The sequence below is a fragment of the Pipistrellus kuhlii genome, unplaced genomic scaffold (genome assembly GCF_014108245.1).
Source record: "Pipistrellus kuhlii isolate mPipKuh1 unplaced genomic scaffold, mPipKuh1.p scaffold_m20_p_2, whole genome shotgun sequence".
Classification (NCBI taxonomy): Eukaryota; Metazoa; Chordata; class Mammalia; order Chiroptera; family Vespertilionidae; genus Pipistrellus; species Pipistrellus kuhlii.
The window spans coordinates 67,221,587-67,242,102 of record NW_023425515.1 but is presented as its reverse complement, the minus strand read 5'-3'; the positions used below and the strand labels follow the sequence as shown (position 1 = coordinate 67,242,102).

The window sequence follows — 20,516 nt, the reverse complement described above, 5'->3', positions numbered from 1 at the left end:
AATAAATAAATAAATAAATAAATAAACAAATAAATAAATAAATACCTAAAAACCTCAGTAGTCAAAATTATCTCCTCACTCTATGGGAAAAAATTGTTATGGCAGCCAGCACCTGGGTGAACATATACACAAGGGGCCATTGCAGTTGTGTATATTTCTTACTGCTCAGTCAAGGCAAACAGCAACCAGCTGGCTGTGACTAGCTCAGACTAATAAGCAGAAAATCAACATGGGCTGATGCAGGATGAATATCAGCCTCTGGGAGGCCATTGTCTCTGCTGATGTGTCTGAGCAGAAGGAAAAGCCAAATAGACAGCCGGCTATGAGGCAGAACACGAGATGAGGAGCTGCTAACCAACTGCCAAAACTCTGGTGGAGGAGCAATGGTAAGAAAGAGAGGCCTGCCGAAACCGGTTTGGCTCAGCGGTAGAGTATCGGTCTGCGAACTGAAAGGCCCCAGGTTTGATTCCAGTCAAGGGCATGTACGTTGGTAGGGGGTGTACAAGAGGCAGCTGGTCAATGTTTCTCTCTCATCGACGTTTCTAGCTCTCTATCTCTCTTTCTTCCTCTCTGTAAAAAATCAATAAAATATATTTTAAAAAAGAGGCCTCAAACGCATGCAGAAGGTGCCTCATTGGAAATGCAAACTCTGTGCCCTATTCCAGTTGGATTTTTCCTTAAAAAATTCTTTTGGAAATTTTAAACAAAAGGCAGTAAAAAAAGAACTATCCACGATTCAGGAGGTGGGATTAATGATTAGGAATCATAAAATTATTTTATGCTGCGTTGCACTCACTAGACACAGCAAAATGAACCAGCATGGCAGACTATGGACTACTGCAACACATAAACGAAGTATCCTTCTGATCTGAACAAGTAATATTATAAATATAAGGCATGATTCTCATATTGAATATGGGGAGGAATTTACCTCTTTTCTATTGTTTCCAGTTCTGTTGGGGCTTCTGCTGCTAGCTCAGCTCTATCCCTGGGAATATTTGCCTTTTTCTATGACCTCAGAAGCACTCAATACCTTAACATTATGCTCAGACTCTTCTAATACTGATTACTCCACAAAGTAGCTCTTTATTGCTTTTGGGAGGATGGTCTCTTGAATAGAATTTAAAAAGCCAAGGAGAAAACTGACAAAGAGAAAAACAAGTGGTCTTCTAGCCAATTTCTCTTCTCTAGAACAATTATTTCTACGATGTTATTGTTACATGTTGTTGGATCTGCCCCAACTTCTGATAACTCTATGAATGAGTGATGTCTATGGTGTCCTGTTCTCAACAGCCCTGCTCAGCTCTAGATTCACACCCATTGTTGTTGTTGTTTATGGAGTCAGTCTATCTTAAACTTGGTCTTCCTCTTTTCCTGCTGCCTTCTAGTTTTCTCAGCATTATTTTCTTTTCCAAAGAACCTTGTCTTCTTTAGATGTACCCAAAATAGAGCAGCTTCAGTTTCATAATTTTTGCCTCCAGTAATGTTTCAGGCCTAATTTGCTCTAGGAACACTTGTTTTTCTTTCTGGAGGTCCAGGATATCCATATAGCTCACTTTCAACACCATATTTCAAATGACTCATTTTCTTTTTTCCATCACCCCTCCCCACTTTTCAACTTTCACATCTTTTCATGGCTATTGGAAATACGAGGGTGTGGATGACCACAGCCTTGGTTTCCAAAGCCATTTCTTTGCTTATATCCCTCTTTCCTAATTCTCCCATCGCTGCCCTTTCAGGCTTCTCTTGATTTCTTGACTATGCTTTCTATTCAAATTATGATTGCATCAAAGTAAGCAAAATCTTTAACAATTTGGATATATATGTTTTCTACCTCAAAGTTGTGTATTTCTTGTGTAGTCATGATTTTTATTTTCTTGGTGTTCAAATATAACCCTGCTTTCTTCTTTGACTTCCATCAGAAGTCATTTCTGACCTGACTGTGGCATGGTCCCTTCTTGGTTTTTACTCCCTGAAGCCAGGGATGGCCCTAAGAGTAGGAGGTGAAGGCCAGCAGGAAGTGGATCTGCAGGTCCAACTGTTGTGGCAGTGCATCCACTGGGAGATTTGAGAATCAGGATGAAGAGGAGTCAGAAAAGAGGAACAAGCAGTGAAAAATCAACACACCATTTGGGAGGCTTGAAGCCCAGAAGCCTGAAGGAAATGCCAGGCTGGGAAGGGTTAACTACTTTCCCAAGTTTTTGATGGACCATGCCTAACAGGCATGTTGACCATAATGAAGTGGGAGATGATGTAGAAAAGATCATAGTGCAGCCAATGGAAGTCAGGAGAATGATGAGGAGCAGCCAGTGAAACATCATATGCATGTCCAAACTCCTGAACCTGATCATCATGTTGATTTTTACCTTTGAATCCTAAGGTTTTCTCTGAGGTGAATACTGTGGCTTCTGCACTATGCATTTTTAATTTTGTAGTTTACTTATTTGTAAACCTTTTGGTGTTATCATTTTCCAGTTTCTAATTAAATATTGTTTTTGTCTGAGTATAAATTTTTCTGTCCAGAAGGGAAATTTTACCCAGTTTTCAGAAAAAAAAATATCTTTTCATGATGTGAAACTAATAAAGCCATTTAAAAAAAAAAAAGTCATTTCAAATTATCCCTCAAATAAAATAATCTGAAAATTGCTTGACATTTTTAAGAGAAAAGGAACCTCATATATCTGTGGACTATTTTGTAAACTTGAAAAATATGAGTGTGAGAGCTTAGTAATGTTTTAAAAGTGTGATGTAGATGTATGTTTGTGATGGGTATTGAAAGAAAGTAGAGTGATGGGTATTGAAAGAAAGCAGAATATACTTGCTCCAAGAATGTCCATGGACATTGAGGATGTGCCACCCAAAATATGCCACTTTGTTATATTAAGTATTTTGAGCAACAGGTTCTTGTAAATGCAGAGAGAGGCTTTCTCTGAACTTCCCTTACCCATCTAAAGATAGATCCTCAAAGAAGAAACTTAGCTGTCATAAATCTCCAAGGAGGGGAGTTTCATCACAGGAGAGCAACCTAAATATCCACACCATACCAAACTTTGTTATAACCATCATACCTACTATCTGTTGTTCTAAGGGTCCATTTATTTTCTTTAAAAATCACTTATTCTTCTCTAAGAGGGCTCCATCCCTGTACCCCTTTGCCTGTTAACTTAGTATTTAATTCCGAATTCTAAGCCACCTTGGGAGTTACTCTTTTTTTTTTTTTTTTCCTTGGGAATCTCCCATGCGTACATGAAGATGTGTTATACATGTTAATAAACTTGGTTTTTTTTTCTGTTGTTAATCTGTTTATTTTATTATAGGCATGTCAGTCAATAATTCAGAAGGGGAGAGGAAAAATTACTTTTCTCACATATATGTAACACTCACAAATCTGTGTGGCACTCACAAATCTGTGTGGTCACTAGAGAATTCATAAACCTGAAATCCTTTGTTAAAGATTATCAAAAGAAACTGTCTTACTTCAAAAGAAGAAATTAAAGATAATAACAAAAGAAACAGAAAATATCAGAAACAGAATTTACACTATTTAGTGTAAATGAAAAGAGTGGTTTTTGAACCAAATGTGAAGATTCATAAACTGTGAATCACTGTGTGTGGGGAGAAGAGAGAGATTAATGTTGCAAATTGGCTCAGCATTTTTGTTTTCTAATTTTTTCAGGAAGCCAACAAAACACACACACACACACACACACACACACACACACACACACAAACATACACACACACACACACACAAACACAAAGAAAAGCAAAAAAACACACAACACAATAAAACCCACACACAAAAAAAAACACAAGCAGAGCTTAGTAAATCAATGTTTTTCAATTTTTCTCAATGCCTCAGACATAGTTGAATAAACTTAAAAAAGAAAAAAAGCTTAGACTGGCAGCTCTGAAAGCCATGTGTGCATTGTTACAGCATTTGGCTCTTGGTTAGGCAGCTACCTCCATTCGCTCCCCCTCCACAGCCCAGAACTGCCACCATTTGTCCCCCAGGCTCCTTGAACTCTCTAGCCTTAAGAGAAATCCACTGCATGAGATCATCCACTTGCCACTCCATGGCAGACGCTGAGGGGGACACCAACTCCGAGATCACCACCAAGAACTTAAAGAAGAAGGTAGTTGAGGAGGCAAAGCATGGCAGAGACGCACCTGCTAATGAGGGCACTAATGAGAAAAATGGGGACCAGAAGGCTGACAATGCGGTATATGAAGAAGAAGAAAGAGGGGTTGAAGAGGAGGATGAGGATGAAGGTGATGGTAAGGGAGAGAATGGAGATGAAATTTAGGAGACTGAGGCAGCTACAGGCAAAAGAAGCTAAAGATGATGAGGATGAGGATATTGACATCACAAGATAGTAGACCAATGAAGAGGATTACACAGCAAAAAGGGAAAAGTTGAATTGAAAATAAAAAGCCTTCTGTGACCTATTCACCCTCCACTTCCTGTGTCCTTCAAGTAGAGAGTCCCATGGGCCCTCTGCAGATAGCACCCTGGGCAGATGACAGGCACTCTCCACCACCCAACCAAAGTCACAAGGTGAATTTGCAAAAGGGAGGGAAAAAGGAACCCAAACTTCTAATACCCTGATTTTTCTTTCTGTACATTTAAAAAATATATATATACATGTTTAAATTTGCATTGCATATTTTTCTACATATTGTTAGGGATCAATCAATTTTAGAGATCTCAGGATGATAAAACCAGCCTTTGGAGTGTTCTCTGTCCTACTTCTGTCTTCACTTCTGCTGTGAACATACTCTTAATTTCTAAGAAAAAAAAAAGCCCGAAACCTTCTAAGGAGAAGGAGGATGAGAAAAAAAAGAGGAGAAGGAGGAGGAGGAGGAGGAGGAGGAGGAGGAGGAGGAGGAGGAGGAGGAGGAGGAGGAGGAAGAGGAGGAAGAAGAGGAGGAGGAGAAGGAGGAGAGAAGAAGAAGAAGAAGGAGGAGAAGAAGAAGAAGAGAAGAAGAAGAAGAAGAAGAAGAAGAAGAAGAAGAAGAAGAAGAAGAAGAAGAAGAAGAAGGAGGAGCCAAAATAACAACAAAGACAATCTTATTCTGAGAACTCCAGTAACTTTTTTGTGTATGTATTTAGCTCAACCATCATAGTTGGTTAGTATAAGACCAAAGATACAGATAAAAGGTTTCTCTGTCCCTTTTTCTCTCTATGAAGTTGCTTTTTGCTTTCTTATTTATTGGCCTGTTTGATGTGCATGTGAAACATGCTGTCCAACAATAACCTGGAGTTTTATTTTGCTGAGTTTTTCTAACAACACCACCAAAAAGCCCAAACTTTATAACACTCTTCCACTTATCCTGTAATCTCAGTTTAATTTGGGTGAGTGGAGTCCAGTTAACAAATTTTAAAACTTTGTCCAGGTGATTTTGAAGCAGCAATAGCTAAAAATACCGACTGCTTTAAAGGGAGGACAGTTCTAATAGAACTAATGGGGGAAATAGAAAAAAAGAGATTGGGACAGTACATCAACTCTCCTTTTGCAGGATTTCATAAATCATGGGCATGCAATTTTGGAAAACTTCTACTAGCTAAAGTACTATGGAGCAAAAGACCACAGTCTTTTCGGATACTTGCACTTGATATACCTAGTTTTTACAAAAGCAAATAAAAAATAAAGCTCAATCAGTTCAGCTGCCACACTTAAGGGTTAAAAAGTTGGACTTTAGAGATGAAGTAATTTTACGTGATTACCAATGAGGAGTTACAGCTCAAATCGAAGGACTGATATCTTCTCCTCAGGACCATTTGCTCTTGGTCCACCACTGAAATAAGAAAACTATTAATTATAGAGATGTCATTGAGTCTGGAGAACCCCATTCTTGAAATGTGGGTTTGAATGTCATGTTTTTTTACTTGAATCTGGAAGAGAAGTTGACTGGACAGAGGGAAGAAGCAGAGGACAATGGAGTGAAGCCAAGTTATCCGAGAGCCAAAGTGCTCAGTCAGTTTAAAAAAATAGAGTGAAACAACTCATATTCATTTTCAAGGAAAGAAAATCAGATATTTACCTCACTGCACACCTAAGAGTAAATTACAGAAGTATAAAAGGCCATAAATTAAACAGACATTTAAAAAATTTTAGAATAATATATAGCACATATTTAGGGTCTCGGGATAAAAAGAAATTTATATGTCAAATACAAATCCACAGATCATAAAATAAATAGAATTTAATATCACATATAATAGAATATATATAATAAAAGTTACCATAAAAACTGAAAATTCAAGACAGTTTTGAAGAAAATATTTTAATAATTAGTATACAGAATATATAAAGATGCAGTTTAAATTTTTAAAGTGTGAACAAATAGAAAAGTATATGGACAAATTCACAATTCACAGAAAAAGAAATTATAATAACCAATAAACATAAAATTATGCTCAAATTTCTTTAAGGACATGTGAATTGAACAACCAGCGAACACGTTTTAGCATTTAACAGATTGGCAAGATAATTTATATCTGATAATGTCAGATATTGACAAAAGATTAAAAATGTGAACTTTCAAGTTTCACTAGTTGGAGTATTAATTGGTGAAAAACCTTTAAAGAGTACTGTGATAACATCTAGTAGATGTACATAAATAAAACCAGAAACTTAACATGTGGTGTAGATCCTTGTGAAACTCACACTGAAACAGTAATTTTTTATAATATATTTTTATTCATTTCAGAGAGAAAGGGAGAGGGGGAGAGAGATAGAAACATTAATGATGAGAATCATTGATCAGGTACCTCCTGCACACCCCTACTGGGGATCAAGCCCACAACCTGGGAATGTGCCCTGACCTGGAATCAAATAGGTACCTGCTGGTTCATCAGTTGACCCTCAACCACTGAGCCACACTGGATGAGCTGAAGCATTGATTTTTATTGGCTAAATAAAATGTAATCAGTCTAAAAGAGACTGAAAGTAAACTGTGCTGAATTTTATATTAGAATCCTGTACACCTGGTACAATTAACAAACAAAGCTATACCCATCAACAGGTATATTACAACTTTGAAAGTAGCTAAGAGAGTAGGCCTTAATAGTTCTCATTATAAGAAAACTAGAGGCCAGTGCATGAAAATTCATGCGCTGGAGTTGGGGGTCCCTCAGCCCAGCCTTCCCCCTCTCACAGTTTGGGAGCCCTCAGGGGTGGGAGATGACCCAGCGACCAGGGGAAGGCTGCACCCCATCCTATCTCTGTTGCTGCCACTGCCAGCAGTGCAAGCCTTGGTTATCTGAGCATCAGGAAGCCCTGGGTGGCTGGGGGTTTTAGGAGACTAGGGGACTCCAGAGGCAGGCATGAGGAGTGGTCAGTCCCTCCCTGAGGTGGGCCTGACCTTGCCACACCTGCCACCCTGTCAGGGCTGAGGGGACTGGGCGCTGCCATCTTGTGGCTGTGGGCACTGCCATCTTTGAGAGTGTGGCAGTTAATTACCATATTCCCTCCTAATTGACTGTGGGTGTTGCCATCTTTGTGATGGTAAGAGGGTCAATTAGCATATTCCCTCTTCATTAGATAGGATAAAGTTAATTATGTATGGTGATGGATGTTAACTAGATTTACTGTGACGATTATTTTGCAATTTATATAAATATTAATTCATTGTATCATATATATATGAAACTAATATAATGTTATAGGCTGATTATATTTCAATTAAAAAAAAACACACAGAAAAAACACATAAACTTGAGTAGAAAAAGAGAAGAGGGAGTAGAAAAGAAAGGGAAAAGGTAGAATTAATTGCATTTGGCCAAACAATTTCCAGAATAAGTGAAAAAACATGGAAGATGGTACTATAATGAACTGGTTTAATATCCTGATCCTAGGGGTCAAGCAGGTCTGACAGGTTCTTTAAATTTAACATTAGATAATTGCTCAATCTCTGTAAACTTATTATGCTCATCTATAAAATAATAAAACCTAACTTACAGAATTTTTTCAAGCTTACATTAGATAAGAGGATATGTAATATTTGGCCTAAGGAAATTGTGCAATTAAACAAAATAAATTGCATTATACTTTTCCCATCTTCATTATTTCACCTTTGAACATATTATGCTAATGCTAACAATAATATGTTGACTACTAAGGAAATGATTTTACTCCTACAGAAATTGTGATTCTTTAAAAATCAAATTTTAAAGACAAAGGCACACCAGCTCCCTTGGATTTTTCAGTATGGGGTTTCTAATCTCTATATGGTTTTATTCAAACAGCTGAGCAATCAAAGAAACAAAATAATCTCTCAAGCCCCCAAATACATTCATTCCAGAGCATCTTACCCTTTGAAACTGGATGTGCCATTATTATAAAGGTGAATTCTTCGGACAGGCTCTAACTGGGTAGACTTTTGGGCGGTAAATATACTGGACTAATGCCTGGCAGTAGTTACCAAGCTAGACATACATTAAAATATATAAATATTGACTAAATAAAACTCATGTGACCTATTTTTAATTGTTTTATATTTATTTCTACTTTGTGGGCATAAAACAATTTCAGTGCTTAGGCTTATAAATAAGTAAATACATTCTATTGCTGTATCTAACTACCAAATTTAAGATTTGAGTTTCTCATCCAGGAATCAGCAACATTTAAGAAGAAATATGAAGACTGAGAAAGAAATTTAGGTATCACTGTGTCTTCCAGGTCTCTGTCTCTCTGTCTCTCTTTCATTGGCAACTTCAAGAACAACAGCCCCACAAACTTAGAAGAAATTTCAGGAGAGGTTTTACTGAACAGAATATACTTTTTTACTTTCAAATGGAAAAGTCATGGTTAAACTTCAACAGTTCAGCTTGTAAGTTGCAAAATAAAAATGAGCATAACTTTTAGGAAATCAGGATCTGCTAATTGCATGAAAAACAAATATCACATCATGCGCTTCTCCCTATTATGCAATAAAGACTATTTTTATAAGATTTTTTAACTCTTAAAATTATCCAAAGCTGAGCAGAAAATCAGCAGTTTGAAATGATCAGGTTCTTTGTTATATTTAAGTAAAACAAAGAAAAATAGAGGAAAGAAAAATAAAGAAAAAAAGGGGGAAAATAGTAAATGCTATATTAGATTAAAGTAGCATTTAAATAAAAATATTTTCTTCAAGAGAACTTGTTCAGATTACTTAGGTCAAAGTCACAAATAAGTAACTTGAACATTTTGTTAGAAGTGATAAAACTAATTTGCTAGCAAACAAAAAATATGTACAAGTTCTGAGAATATATATTAATACATTAGATAAATATTGATATAATACATTCATTAAATATAAAGGTGAAAAAAGTCATAATCCTTAATAATTTAGACTTTATTATGTAAAAGAAACAACATTCACAGTGTAATGGGAAATACATTAATAGAAATATTTGCAGATATTTTAAATCAGAGTCTTGAAGGATGATTATAAAAGGATTCATTAAGGAAGGTGGCTGGAGAATCTCATCCTAGAGAGAGGAAAAAGCATAGTCGTACAAAGATTTAAAAATTGTGGTGCATACTTGAGTAAAAATGAGTAGTTCTATACCAATAATACCTGTTGGTATTAACACTAGTCTTTCAGTAGCAATCTGATTTTTCAATCCTACAATGTGCTTGAAAGGAAACGTTATTCTCTTCTATTACGAAGTCGCTTCTCCCAGATCAATGTATGTATGTATCATGAAATATGGCCACTTTGGCTCCATCTGCTGATCTCCCAGAGAGAGGTTAATGTTTCAACTTAATGATTATAGCAAAGATTACACGGGAAATTTCAACCAATTTCACGCAGTCCATGGGGGTGGGGGGGGAGGACTTGCTTTTGTAAATGCAATTTTGTTCTATCTTCTCTCACTCATCTATATATCCTCAGCTCCATCTGACATAAAAATCAAACAATACAATGCCTTTAAAATTCCCATGATCTACCAACAGAGAATGAATGCTCAGATTTGCTAATTTTCACCTTAAAAAATAGGTAATCCTTAATAGTTACACTTTCTCAATTGAACTATTAAAAGTTATTAGATTATTGTTAGTGTCAACTTTGAACAATATTCTTGTGAACCATTATGAACAGGGAAATAGTTCATAACTCCAGAATGTGTAACTTTGGTGGCAAGTTTTTTATCCAAGTGTCATGGTTTGGGACGATGCTGTGCTATGTCCCTCTAAATAGTATTAGATTTCTAAATATTGCAGATATATTTTTCTCTCTTTGCTTTACTATTTTAAATCTGTTTAATGAAGTAAATCTTTTCTATCAATTAAAAGACTGATAAACCACTGTGTTAAATTTGGAGTTTACATATAACTACTACTGGATTAATATATGATGTTTATCTTTAAAAGAAATGCAAGAGGGCAGCATATGATTAATTTTTCATCAGTTCTGTTACATTAATAAAAGATAAAATCACAGCACATAATTTTAAACTAATGAAGAGAAATGAAGTGAAGTGAATAACAGAAAAGTGAAGTAAATTTAGAAGTTCCTGTTAGGCAGTTTGCATCAGAAGTGTGTTCTTTTTATTTCCTCTTGTCTCTCAAGTAAAAGAAACTTACCAGCAAACTCATATACCTACGAATTATACTATACTTAGGAGGAATTAAATATTGGGAGAAAATCTCATGTTTTTATTGCTATGTTTTGTTAGCAAGGTGTTCAGGATTAAAAGATAATTTCTAAGCAGAACCAGTACTAGTCATTGAGACATTTATCTAAGCATTGTGATCTGAGACAACTTCTGGATGGAATGTTCTTTTCAACACACACAACCTGTCATTCCACAAGAGACCTATCCTTCTGCTTCTTAAGGGTTTCTATTTTTAAGAGTTTCCTATTTTAATGTAAATTCTAGCTAACTGACGCTGCAGGTTTACTAAATTCTTTTTACAATTAGTTGGCAGAGTGGTTTGAGTAAGACTGATGGAAATAAAGTTCAGGGGGGAAAAAATAGTAAGGGGAGATCATTTTGAGGTGGTTGGTGAAGTCTGAATATAGAGGATAAAGCCCCAAAGATTTGGTAAGATAGTTGAGTTATCAGGGGAAATTCAGTAAATGCTCTTAAAATAGATAATTTAAGCCTTGTGGAAAACCCATTTTTAATCCATTATTTAACTTCTTAGTATCAAAGCCAGAAAAAGATTTAGCTTACCTGATCTGACACAGCAGATTAGAAGGCATTAGGTAATCAATCGTGTCTATAATGAATGACTGTAGTTGGCATAACTAGTAGGTTAAATTCCTGATTGTTGAAGTCAGACCATCTGGATTCCAACTTTTTCTCTATAACTAGCAAGCTAGGTGGCCTTGGTAAAATTACTTAATCTCTCCAAGTCCCTCTAAATTTAGGATTTTTATAGGAAGTCGGAAAGGAAATAAACCCATAAAAAATAAAACGGCAGCATTGATGGAAGTAAAAGTCGAAGCATAAAAAAAATAAAAATAAAAAAAAGCAGCCGGGACCGGTTTGGCTCAATGGATAGAGCGTCGGCTTGGGGACTGAAGGGTCCCGGGTTCGATTCCGGTCAAGGGCATGTACCTTGGTTGCGGGCATATCCCCAGTAGGGGGTGTGCAAGAGGCAGCTGATCAATGACTCTCTCTCATCGATGTTTCTAGCTCTCTATCTCTCTCCCTTTCTCTCTGTATAAAAATCAATAAAATATATTTAAAAATAAATAAATAAATAAAAATAAAAAAAAGCAATCTTGTTTTCCTAGAAGAGTTTGAGAAAGCTTCTCAGATGAAGTAAATATGAGCTAAGATCTAAATCATGTGTAGGAATTTTCCAAGTGTATGAATTTAAACTGTGATTTCAGACAATGAAAACATCATGCAAAGGCAAGAAGGTATGAATAAGCATGTAGCCACCATGGAGTTTAATATGGCTGGAGTCTAAAGGGCAACAAGGACATAATATAAGCAAAGAGGAAACGTGGGGCCACAAATTATTCAGAGGAGGAGAGTAACACTATTATGTTTCCTTATTAGAAAGGTCACTCTTATGACACCCAAAATAAATTATAAAATTTTAACTAAGCATTGATGAGAAACTGAATTAGGACAGAAGATGGAAAACAACAGACAGATATAGAAAATATTTAGGAAGTGGAATCAAGAAGACTCAAGTACCAACTGGATGGAGGAGAGGGAGAGGAAATCATCCTGGAATGACTCTTAAGTTTCAGCTTAAACATTTTGGTGGATAGTATTGACCATCACTGAAGTAAGGATCACAGATTTAATGCAGACAATAAAGAGACAGACCTCAAAGACCAATGAGAAACAGGACTGACAAACAGAAACAGAAACAAACTTCCATCTTTAAGACCATGAGCAGAAATTTCACTGAAAATTTGGATTTCCACAACGATTTTTGTCTTTGGGCAATTGTCTGTGATAGGGTGTTCCAGAGGTTCCCTGACCATGGCCAAGAAGGGTTGGAGCCAGTTCATGGGCCTCTATAGTCAGGACCAAGGTCTGTATATCTATACATGGGTGGATAAGATTCCTCATGAGTCTCTTGGTGTATGATGCTGGACCCTACAGTCCCCAGAAAGAAGCATTTGTCCATGAGTGGATGCCAAATATTTGTTTTTTTGAGTGAGGGTGTTTATGAGTGAGGGACATCTTATTTGGCCATGTTGCTAACATTATTACTGGTTTCTGGCTTTTAAATGTAAACTTTTGTCTGGAATATAAAAGTTTGTAAATTATACATAAAATAAACTTACTATGAGCAGAGCAATAACTGTTAGTGTTTCAGCATTGACTTTATCAAATGTAAACTTAAATAATAACCAGAGTGGAATTTGTAACTTGTTATCATTGTCCCATCACAATGCACCCCATATTATTTATTTTAAATAATTCTCAAATATGTGGAATTTAATGAACAAACTGAACTACCAAGCAAAATAGAGACAGACTCATGGATTGAGAGCAAGAGCTTAGGGGGCAGGGGGGGTGCAAGGGGAGGTAAAGGGCAGTAATAGGAGCGGGTTGAGGGATTGAGAAAAAAATAAAGAGAGAGAACTCATGGACATAATTGCAGGATTGCAGGGGCAAAGGGGTGGGTGGAAGTAGAAGAGGGCATAGAGGAGATAAATGTCGATGGAAAAAATTAAAAAGTAAATTTAAAAAATAAAAATAAATAGACAAAATAAATGTAAATAGAAAAAAATCAAAGTTAAAATTATAGTAAAATTTGTTCATTAGCTTATTTGATATCTGATTTTTAGTAAGTAGCATTAACAACAGTGTCATGCTTGTTGTCTTCATAATTGCCAAGCTTGAGCATATTCCTTTGTTTGTATCTTCCATGAATCCAGGAGTTTTCATTACTTACCTATAACTCTAAGGAAGACAGTCTTTCTTTTATTATGCAAATGTTGTTTTACTTTACATAATGATGTGTTTTTGAAACTTCCATTGTCAGCCAGTCTTTTGAGATTCAATTATACTTTAAATGAATTCCTATACTTTAAAACATTAGCCAGAAAGTACTTTTGTGTGTGTTTGTGAACTTAATCATTTTTAATGTTTCTTAATTTACTAGTTTGTAATGGAGTTGAGGAATTTTAAATTATATCTGTATTTTTCATTTATATTAAGTTATTCTTACTACCTTTGTTGCACTTGTTTTAAACCTAAAATATTTGTTATCCTGATTGTTGAATTCTAAGAAACTCTAATAAAGGGTCAGTGTTTCATAATTAACTCCAGCAGTTCAGAAGTGAACTTGAGAAGTTTGAATTAAGGCTGATCTTAAGTATTAACACAGAACTGAGCATGTCAGACTAATCAATTTGGGATTTATTACATGGGTGATATTGGAAGGGAAAAGATAAAGAAAATTGGTTATTTATTGAAGAATAAAAATGTGGTGTAAGAATTTGAAAAAATGGGAAAGAGAAAGATATGAAAATATTTTGCCATATGCTGGTATTGGCTAGCATCAGTCTCCACAGCATAAAATGATTTTTTTGTGAGGGGTGAGGAAATAGGTTATTAAATGGCTCCATTAATATATAACAGAATCATAAGATCATAGGCTATTAAAGTGGGAAGAGATTTTTGAGAATATCTAATACAATATTTCCATATTTAAAGTTAGAATATATTATCCATAAAAATGAATTGTTTTCCTTAGGGAAATGTATATTTGTAGCAGAAATTGAATAAGAGCTTTACTTAGCTTTATTCAAACATTAAATATCCTTCAAAACAGAAAGCTTTGTTCCAAATTTTTCTATTTAACACATTACTGTTTCTATGATATACTTCTAGCTATCATTAAGCATTTCAGAAAATAAGTCAAAATGAAACCAATGAAGATGTCCACACTCACCATTTTCAAAAACCAAAACTGGTTTCCAGATTGAGCTCACATGGAACTAGAGCTTGACTAAAACTTTTACTAATATTGAAAACTTATTTTTCTTGAAGTTATTTTCCCTCATATTTTCCTCTCAATTTGCACATTTACTCACACATATTCTGCATTAAATATCGTAGATTGTTCTAGTTTCATTTTCTTTACTAGGCATGAGTGGTGTATTAGTAATGGTTTAATGTCCCACCATCAACTTATGTTTTCATAATTATAACAATTCAGTGAGAACATATCAATTGGATCTTTGCTAACAAAATCTGTTCCATAGATCAGCAGCATCAATATCATCTGGAAACTTGTTGTAATTGAAGTCCCAGACCTCCTGAATCAGAATCTGCAATTTAATAAGATTCCTAGGTAATTCCCATTCACATTAATGTTGAAAAAAATCACTGAACTAGATCAATAATTTATATAGATACCAATGGAAAAGTACTTTAAATGCCCACAATCAGATAGTTTCCCCTTTATTGCTAGTATTTTGTAAGATATAATATTATCAATTAAAAAGAAACAATCTAATCTGGGCATCAAATATAAGTGAATTAGATTCTTTTATCTTTGGTTATTTTTATAGCTGATCTTGTTATTAATTTTGGCAAAACAAAACTCTAGTCTTCTCTAAAGCAGAGATATCTGTGTTAACAAAATAGAGCTTTTGTTCTTTAATGCTGAATTGTTATTCAGGTTCCCAGAAACACAGTGATAATTTAAATTACTGAAAGAATGAAAAATGACAACTACAGGATAAGAATATAGTTGAAAGTGAGAAGAAATAGCGTGGGAGACTGAAATGTAAAAAAAAATACTTTTGATAAGTGATCATTTCTAAAATAATAAATTCCTATGTCATGATCTTATAAATGGAGAATAGACATGAATACTCTGACTCAAATGGTTTTGTCAAAACAAATATAGAATATGGTTGGGCAAAGAAATGCCTAGTTTTCTTTCTACTATTATATATTGGCATTAATCAAAATCACATAAATATTTATAATGAATCAAAATGTTAATTCTTTTTTAACAGGTTTCAGATAAATAAGAAAAAAAATAGTGAAAGATATATGTTGAGATGGTAATAGACTTGTTTATTTTTAACTGACTCTGCTCTAGGAAACATAATATAGGGAGCGAGTGGATTACCTGTTTACAGAAGCAATAGTTTATTGTGCAAGGAAAAAGCATATTTTAAAACATTTTTATATTTAAATAACTGCATGGTATATCTTTTCAATCTAGATAATGAGTGGTAAACCAGTGAGAAATACTAAGTGATCATATAATTTCTAACCAATTGTCAGTTAGTCCAATGCTGTGCTATTGAACTCTGCAAGAGTCACAGATTAACAAATATCCACAAATATAGTAGCTTTGTTATAACATGTAAAACAGGTTATAAAAAGGAATTTCATTTCTCAGAAGAAAGATATATACTTATATCAGCACATCCCAAAACTGAGGAATTATAATCAACTAAAAGCCCAGTGCATGACATTTTTGCACTGGGAGAGGGGGCAGGGGAGTCCTTTCAGCTTGGCCTGTGCTCTCTCACAGTCTGGGACCCCTTGGGGGATGTCTGACAGTCTGGGGAGCAGGCCCAAGCCGGCAGTCAGATATCCTCCAAGGGGTCCTTAGTGCTGCCACAGAGGCAGGAGAGGCTCCCGCCACTGCTGTGCTCCCCAGCCATGAGCCCTGCTTCTGGCTCGCATTGACCACCAGAAGGCAGCTCCTGAATTGAGCATCTGTCCCCTGGTGATCAGTACACATCATAGTGACCTGTTGTTCCGCTGTTTGGTCCATTTGCATATTACCCTTTTATTATATAGGATGTCTTAATTTAGAGGATTGTCTGTTTTAGATTGTTGCTATTTCTATCTCTAGTTTATATTCAACTCTAAATAGACTAAGTGCTCTACTATAATAGTAAGCACACAGGTGTCATGGGAGTGACTACTGCAACAATTATCATTATTTTCTTCCATACAGCAAATGTTAGCCATTTAAGAGCAGAGAAGAGTATCATAATGGAAACCCCAAAAGCACAAGATAAGATTAATTTCCATGTTGCCTTTTAACAAGGCTACAAAAAAGAAATGGAAGCTATCTGTTTTTTTTTGTTTTGTTTTGTTTTTTTAACAAAATGAGAAGGCTAAAATATTTGTTCCACTAAAAGTAATATTTTGGCCAAAACCGGTTTGGCTCAGTGGATAGAGCATCGGCCTGCGGACTGAAAGGTCCTGGGTTTGATTCCAGTCAAGGGCATGTACCTTGGTTGCGGGTACATCCCCGGTGGGGGGTGTGCAGAGGCAGTTGATCAATGATTCTCTCTCATTGATGTTTCTAACTCTCTATCCCTCTCTCTTCCTCTCTGTAAAAAATCAACCAAATATATAAAAAATAATAAAAAATAAAAGTAATATTTTTCCTTAATGTGTTACTTAATGCCTAGCACACATTAAAGTATTCAACAAGTGTGTGTTGAAATAATGAATAATGAATAAATGAAGTTAAAGAAAAATGTCTTCATATTTTATTCTATGTAAATGAAATTGTAAATGACTATTTCATATCTTTGACTAATAAATTATTGTAGTGGTTTGTTAATATATGCTTGTTTATTCATTCAGCAGAAATTGTTGATCTACTAAATGGCAGGCATTATTGTAGGCTCTGAGGGTGTGAAGATGAATAAGTCAAATTACTTGATTTAAGAAATCCAGAGTCCAGACTGAATGCAATGAATGCTATGCCCCCGTCCCTCCATCATGCACAAGGCACGCATTCCCTCAGTTTCTTGGAGGGGTGATGATTGATAACTCTTGGCTAGGTCCCTCTCTTAGAATTTCCCTTACTAGGTCTTTTCTCTGAAGATACCTCTTTGATGTGAGATCATACCCCTTCCCCAGAGGCAATCCTCATCCAATGACTAATTGTTATGAGTATAAACCTGTCTCCATTGCTACAAGGGGGGGAAAAATGACTATAAAGCACTGTGCCAGGAAGTTCAGAGATTCCTGAGGATTTGGTTGACACCCAAAAAGGATTTGTACTGATGCAACTTCTCCCTTTGTTGCAACTGATATGCACTGTGACTCTTCCCTTTTCCAAACCATAATATCCTTTATTTCCCAAATGTTTTCATTTCCTATGGTTCCTCTGATCAACTTTCTGCACATAAATTTCCATCACAGAGTCAATTTTTTGGAAAATAAAACTGAGAGATTTGATGTTAGGAGTGGTCTGAAATAATGTGGTTTGAAGCCAGCAATATGGCAAGCAGATCTATGTATAGTGTAAGTGGGGCACTGATTGCTTTTGGAATGTTGCATGAGTTCAATTGTCAGGATCTTCACAAGTGCTAAACTGGGCTGGTATACTGGTAGAAGGGAATTGGACTAGCATGTATAATATCTCAGGCCTTTAAGATAAAATAAAGAAAATCAATTATATTACTCTAACCGGTTTGGCTCAGTAGATAGATCATCCACATATGGACTGAAGGGTCCCAAGTTCGATTTCAATCAAGGGCATGTACTTTGGTTGCTGGCACATCCCCAGTATATGCAGGAGGCAGCTGATCGATGTTTCTCTCTCATCGATGTTTCTCTCTCATCGATGTTTCTAACTCTCTATCCCTCTCCCTTTCTCTCTGTAAAAAATCAATAAAATGTAATTTAAAAAAATAATATTAATTATAAAGGTTAACAGGACTCTGATGGTCTTGTTGAATGACTGGGTATTTAGAAAAGACTGAAATGCTTAGGTTGTTGAATCACCAAGTGAAGGTGAAATTAAAAAAAAAAAAGTGTCAAAGTCAGAATACTTCTTAAGTAACATTATGAAAAACTTATTCCCACAATTGAATGCTGACAAAGGTGAGGGCCAGGCTCCAGAACTTAATTATAAGAATTGCAGAACTCCAGGGAAAGTTGAAATTCCTGCCCCAGCAAATATACTATGCCAAGATCATGTCCCTGGTGAGAAAGGTGTGAGACCCTGAAATTTGTATATCTAGAAGTATATCTAGGATGATTCATGCAAACACTGGAACAGAACATCTGGAACTCTCTAAACCTGTACCCGTGGGGTCTTTGATCCAAAAAAGCTATGGGGATAACTAATAGAACCTATACCCATTGGTTAGGACAGATAAGCAAACAAAAAGGATATTGTTCAATATATAAAATAAGTCAAGAACAGATAATCAGAAGGTTAAGGGTTTCACCTCTCAAAACAGCATAATCCCTCTCTGATACTGAACCAGTTCTAAGAACATCAGGCCACTGATTGAAGGAAAAGAGTATAATTAGCGTGAGTCCAGTGCTCCTGGGTACTTCAAAACGAAGGAAAAGGCAAATTATTGTCACTGGTATCTTCCATAACAAAAAACACAATGCCTATTAGGCCCACCTGGATTCTGTAGGCAGTATATTCCAACTTGGGAAAACATTGTTGTTTCATCAAAACATTGTTGTTTCATCACAAGTAATGCAAAAGGCTACCAGCTTTAAATGAGAACCAGAAGGGGGGGAAACATTTTGCAATAGGATCAGGGTGCAATGCAGCTGTTAACTTCTGATCCTTTTTTGTCAGAGAATTGGCAACTGGAAAAATGCTGTGCAGAGCTTATAACAAACTATACTAGGGGAATCACAACTTAGAATCCTGTTTTTCTGGATGAGAGCCACGCCATGTGGAGCAGGTAATCTGCTACGGGGTCCTGATATAAAGTACCTGACCATGAGATGATGATTAACTGTGTTCAGAAGTGCCTGCTAAGAGCCAGGTTCTGTCAGATACAAGCCATAATAAGTTCAACAGCAATCCATGCTGTAGGATGGAAGTGAAACACCAGAGGTTCCAAGAAGCAGCACAAGTAAATGACCTAATAATGTTTTATATCATCCATCTTTGTTTTATTGAGGCCTCTCCTTTAATTCACAGCTAACATGTGTGTGTGTGAGGCGGGGGGGTGGGGAGGATTATAACTCACTGATAGAGAGAACTGCATCAGTGGATTGGCCCAGTATGTGAGTATAACCAAAAAATATATGTTGCTACTATACTAAAGTCTCACCAAAACTCTCTGGGAAAGACATGAATAAGGGAAGCTTGGAACATCTCCCAAGGGGAAGAACCTTAGGCAATGCACCTGCTTATCCATTTTGTATACAAATATAAATTAGCCAATGGGAAACAATTTCACTAGGAAACAGGGCAAGAGTTCCATTCAAAGTCAAGAAAAGGAGCCACACCCAACCAGTGTACCTCAGTGAGTGAGCATAGACCCATCAACTAGGAGGTCACTGTTCAAATCCCAGAGAGAGCACATGCCTGGATTTCAGGGTCAATTCTAAGTAGAGGGCATACAGAAGGCAGCTGATTGATGACTCTCTCTCATCATAGATGTTTCTATCTCTCTCTCTCCTCCTCCCTTCCTCTTTCTGAAATCAATAAAAACATTTAAAAAATACTAAAAGAAAGAAAAAAGAAAAAGAGTCACAATCATGTTAATGAAAATTGACTCTGGTCATTAGTAAGAGCCAGGATGCTCTACTCAGAGTGTGCAGGAAGTTTTCTGGTCCACAGAGATACTCTATGGTATTTGATATTTTAATTTTGATGGTAAGTAGATGAGTGAAACAGCCATGGTGAAAAACACACATGGTTACCATGTATTCAGACTATTTAGGCCTAAGGGTCGGGAACAGTGGTATACTGGCTTATAAGCTGAGAACCATTTTTGCACACTTCTTCCGAAACCCATGTGGAGTGATACCACTCGCATTGGTAGCTTGAAATTAGCAAAGATGAAAATATTTACATTTTAGAAATTGGAAAATGCTAGACATCGGAATATTTAGAGAGAAACTGTTTATTGCTACACACTGGCCTGGATCATCTAACAGATAACCTGCCTAGATCAGCAGAAGTGATCATGAGGTGAGGGAAACCTAGAATGGGGCATGGAGGAAGGAAAAGATCAGAATCAATTGCAACCCCCAAATCAGTTTCAGAAATAGAGCTCCCGCCAAAACCTGTTTGGCTCAGTGGATAGAGCATTGGTCTGCGGACTGAAAGGTCCCAGGTTCAATTCCAGTC

The 20,516-nt window shown here is 36.1% G+C and overlaps 1 pseudogene; it reads left to right on the top strand.

Moving 5' to 3' along the window:
* The first annotated feature begins 4,076 nt into the window (after window positions 1–4,076).
* On the top strand, window positions 4,077–4,425 carry LOC118724733 (annotated as a pseudogene).
* Window positions 4,426–20,516: the final 16,091 nt, after the last annotated feature.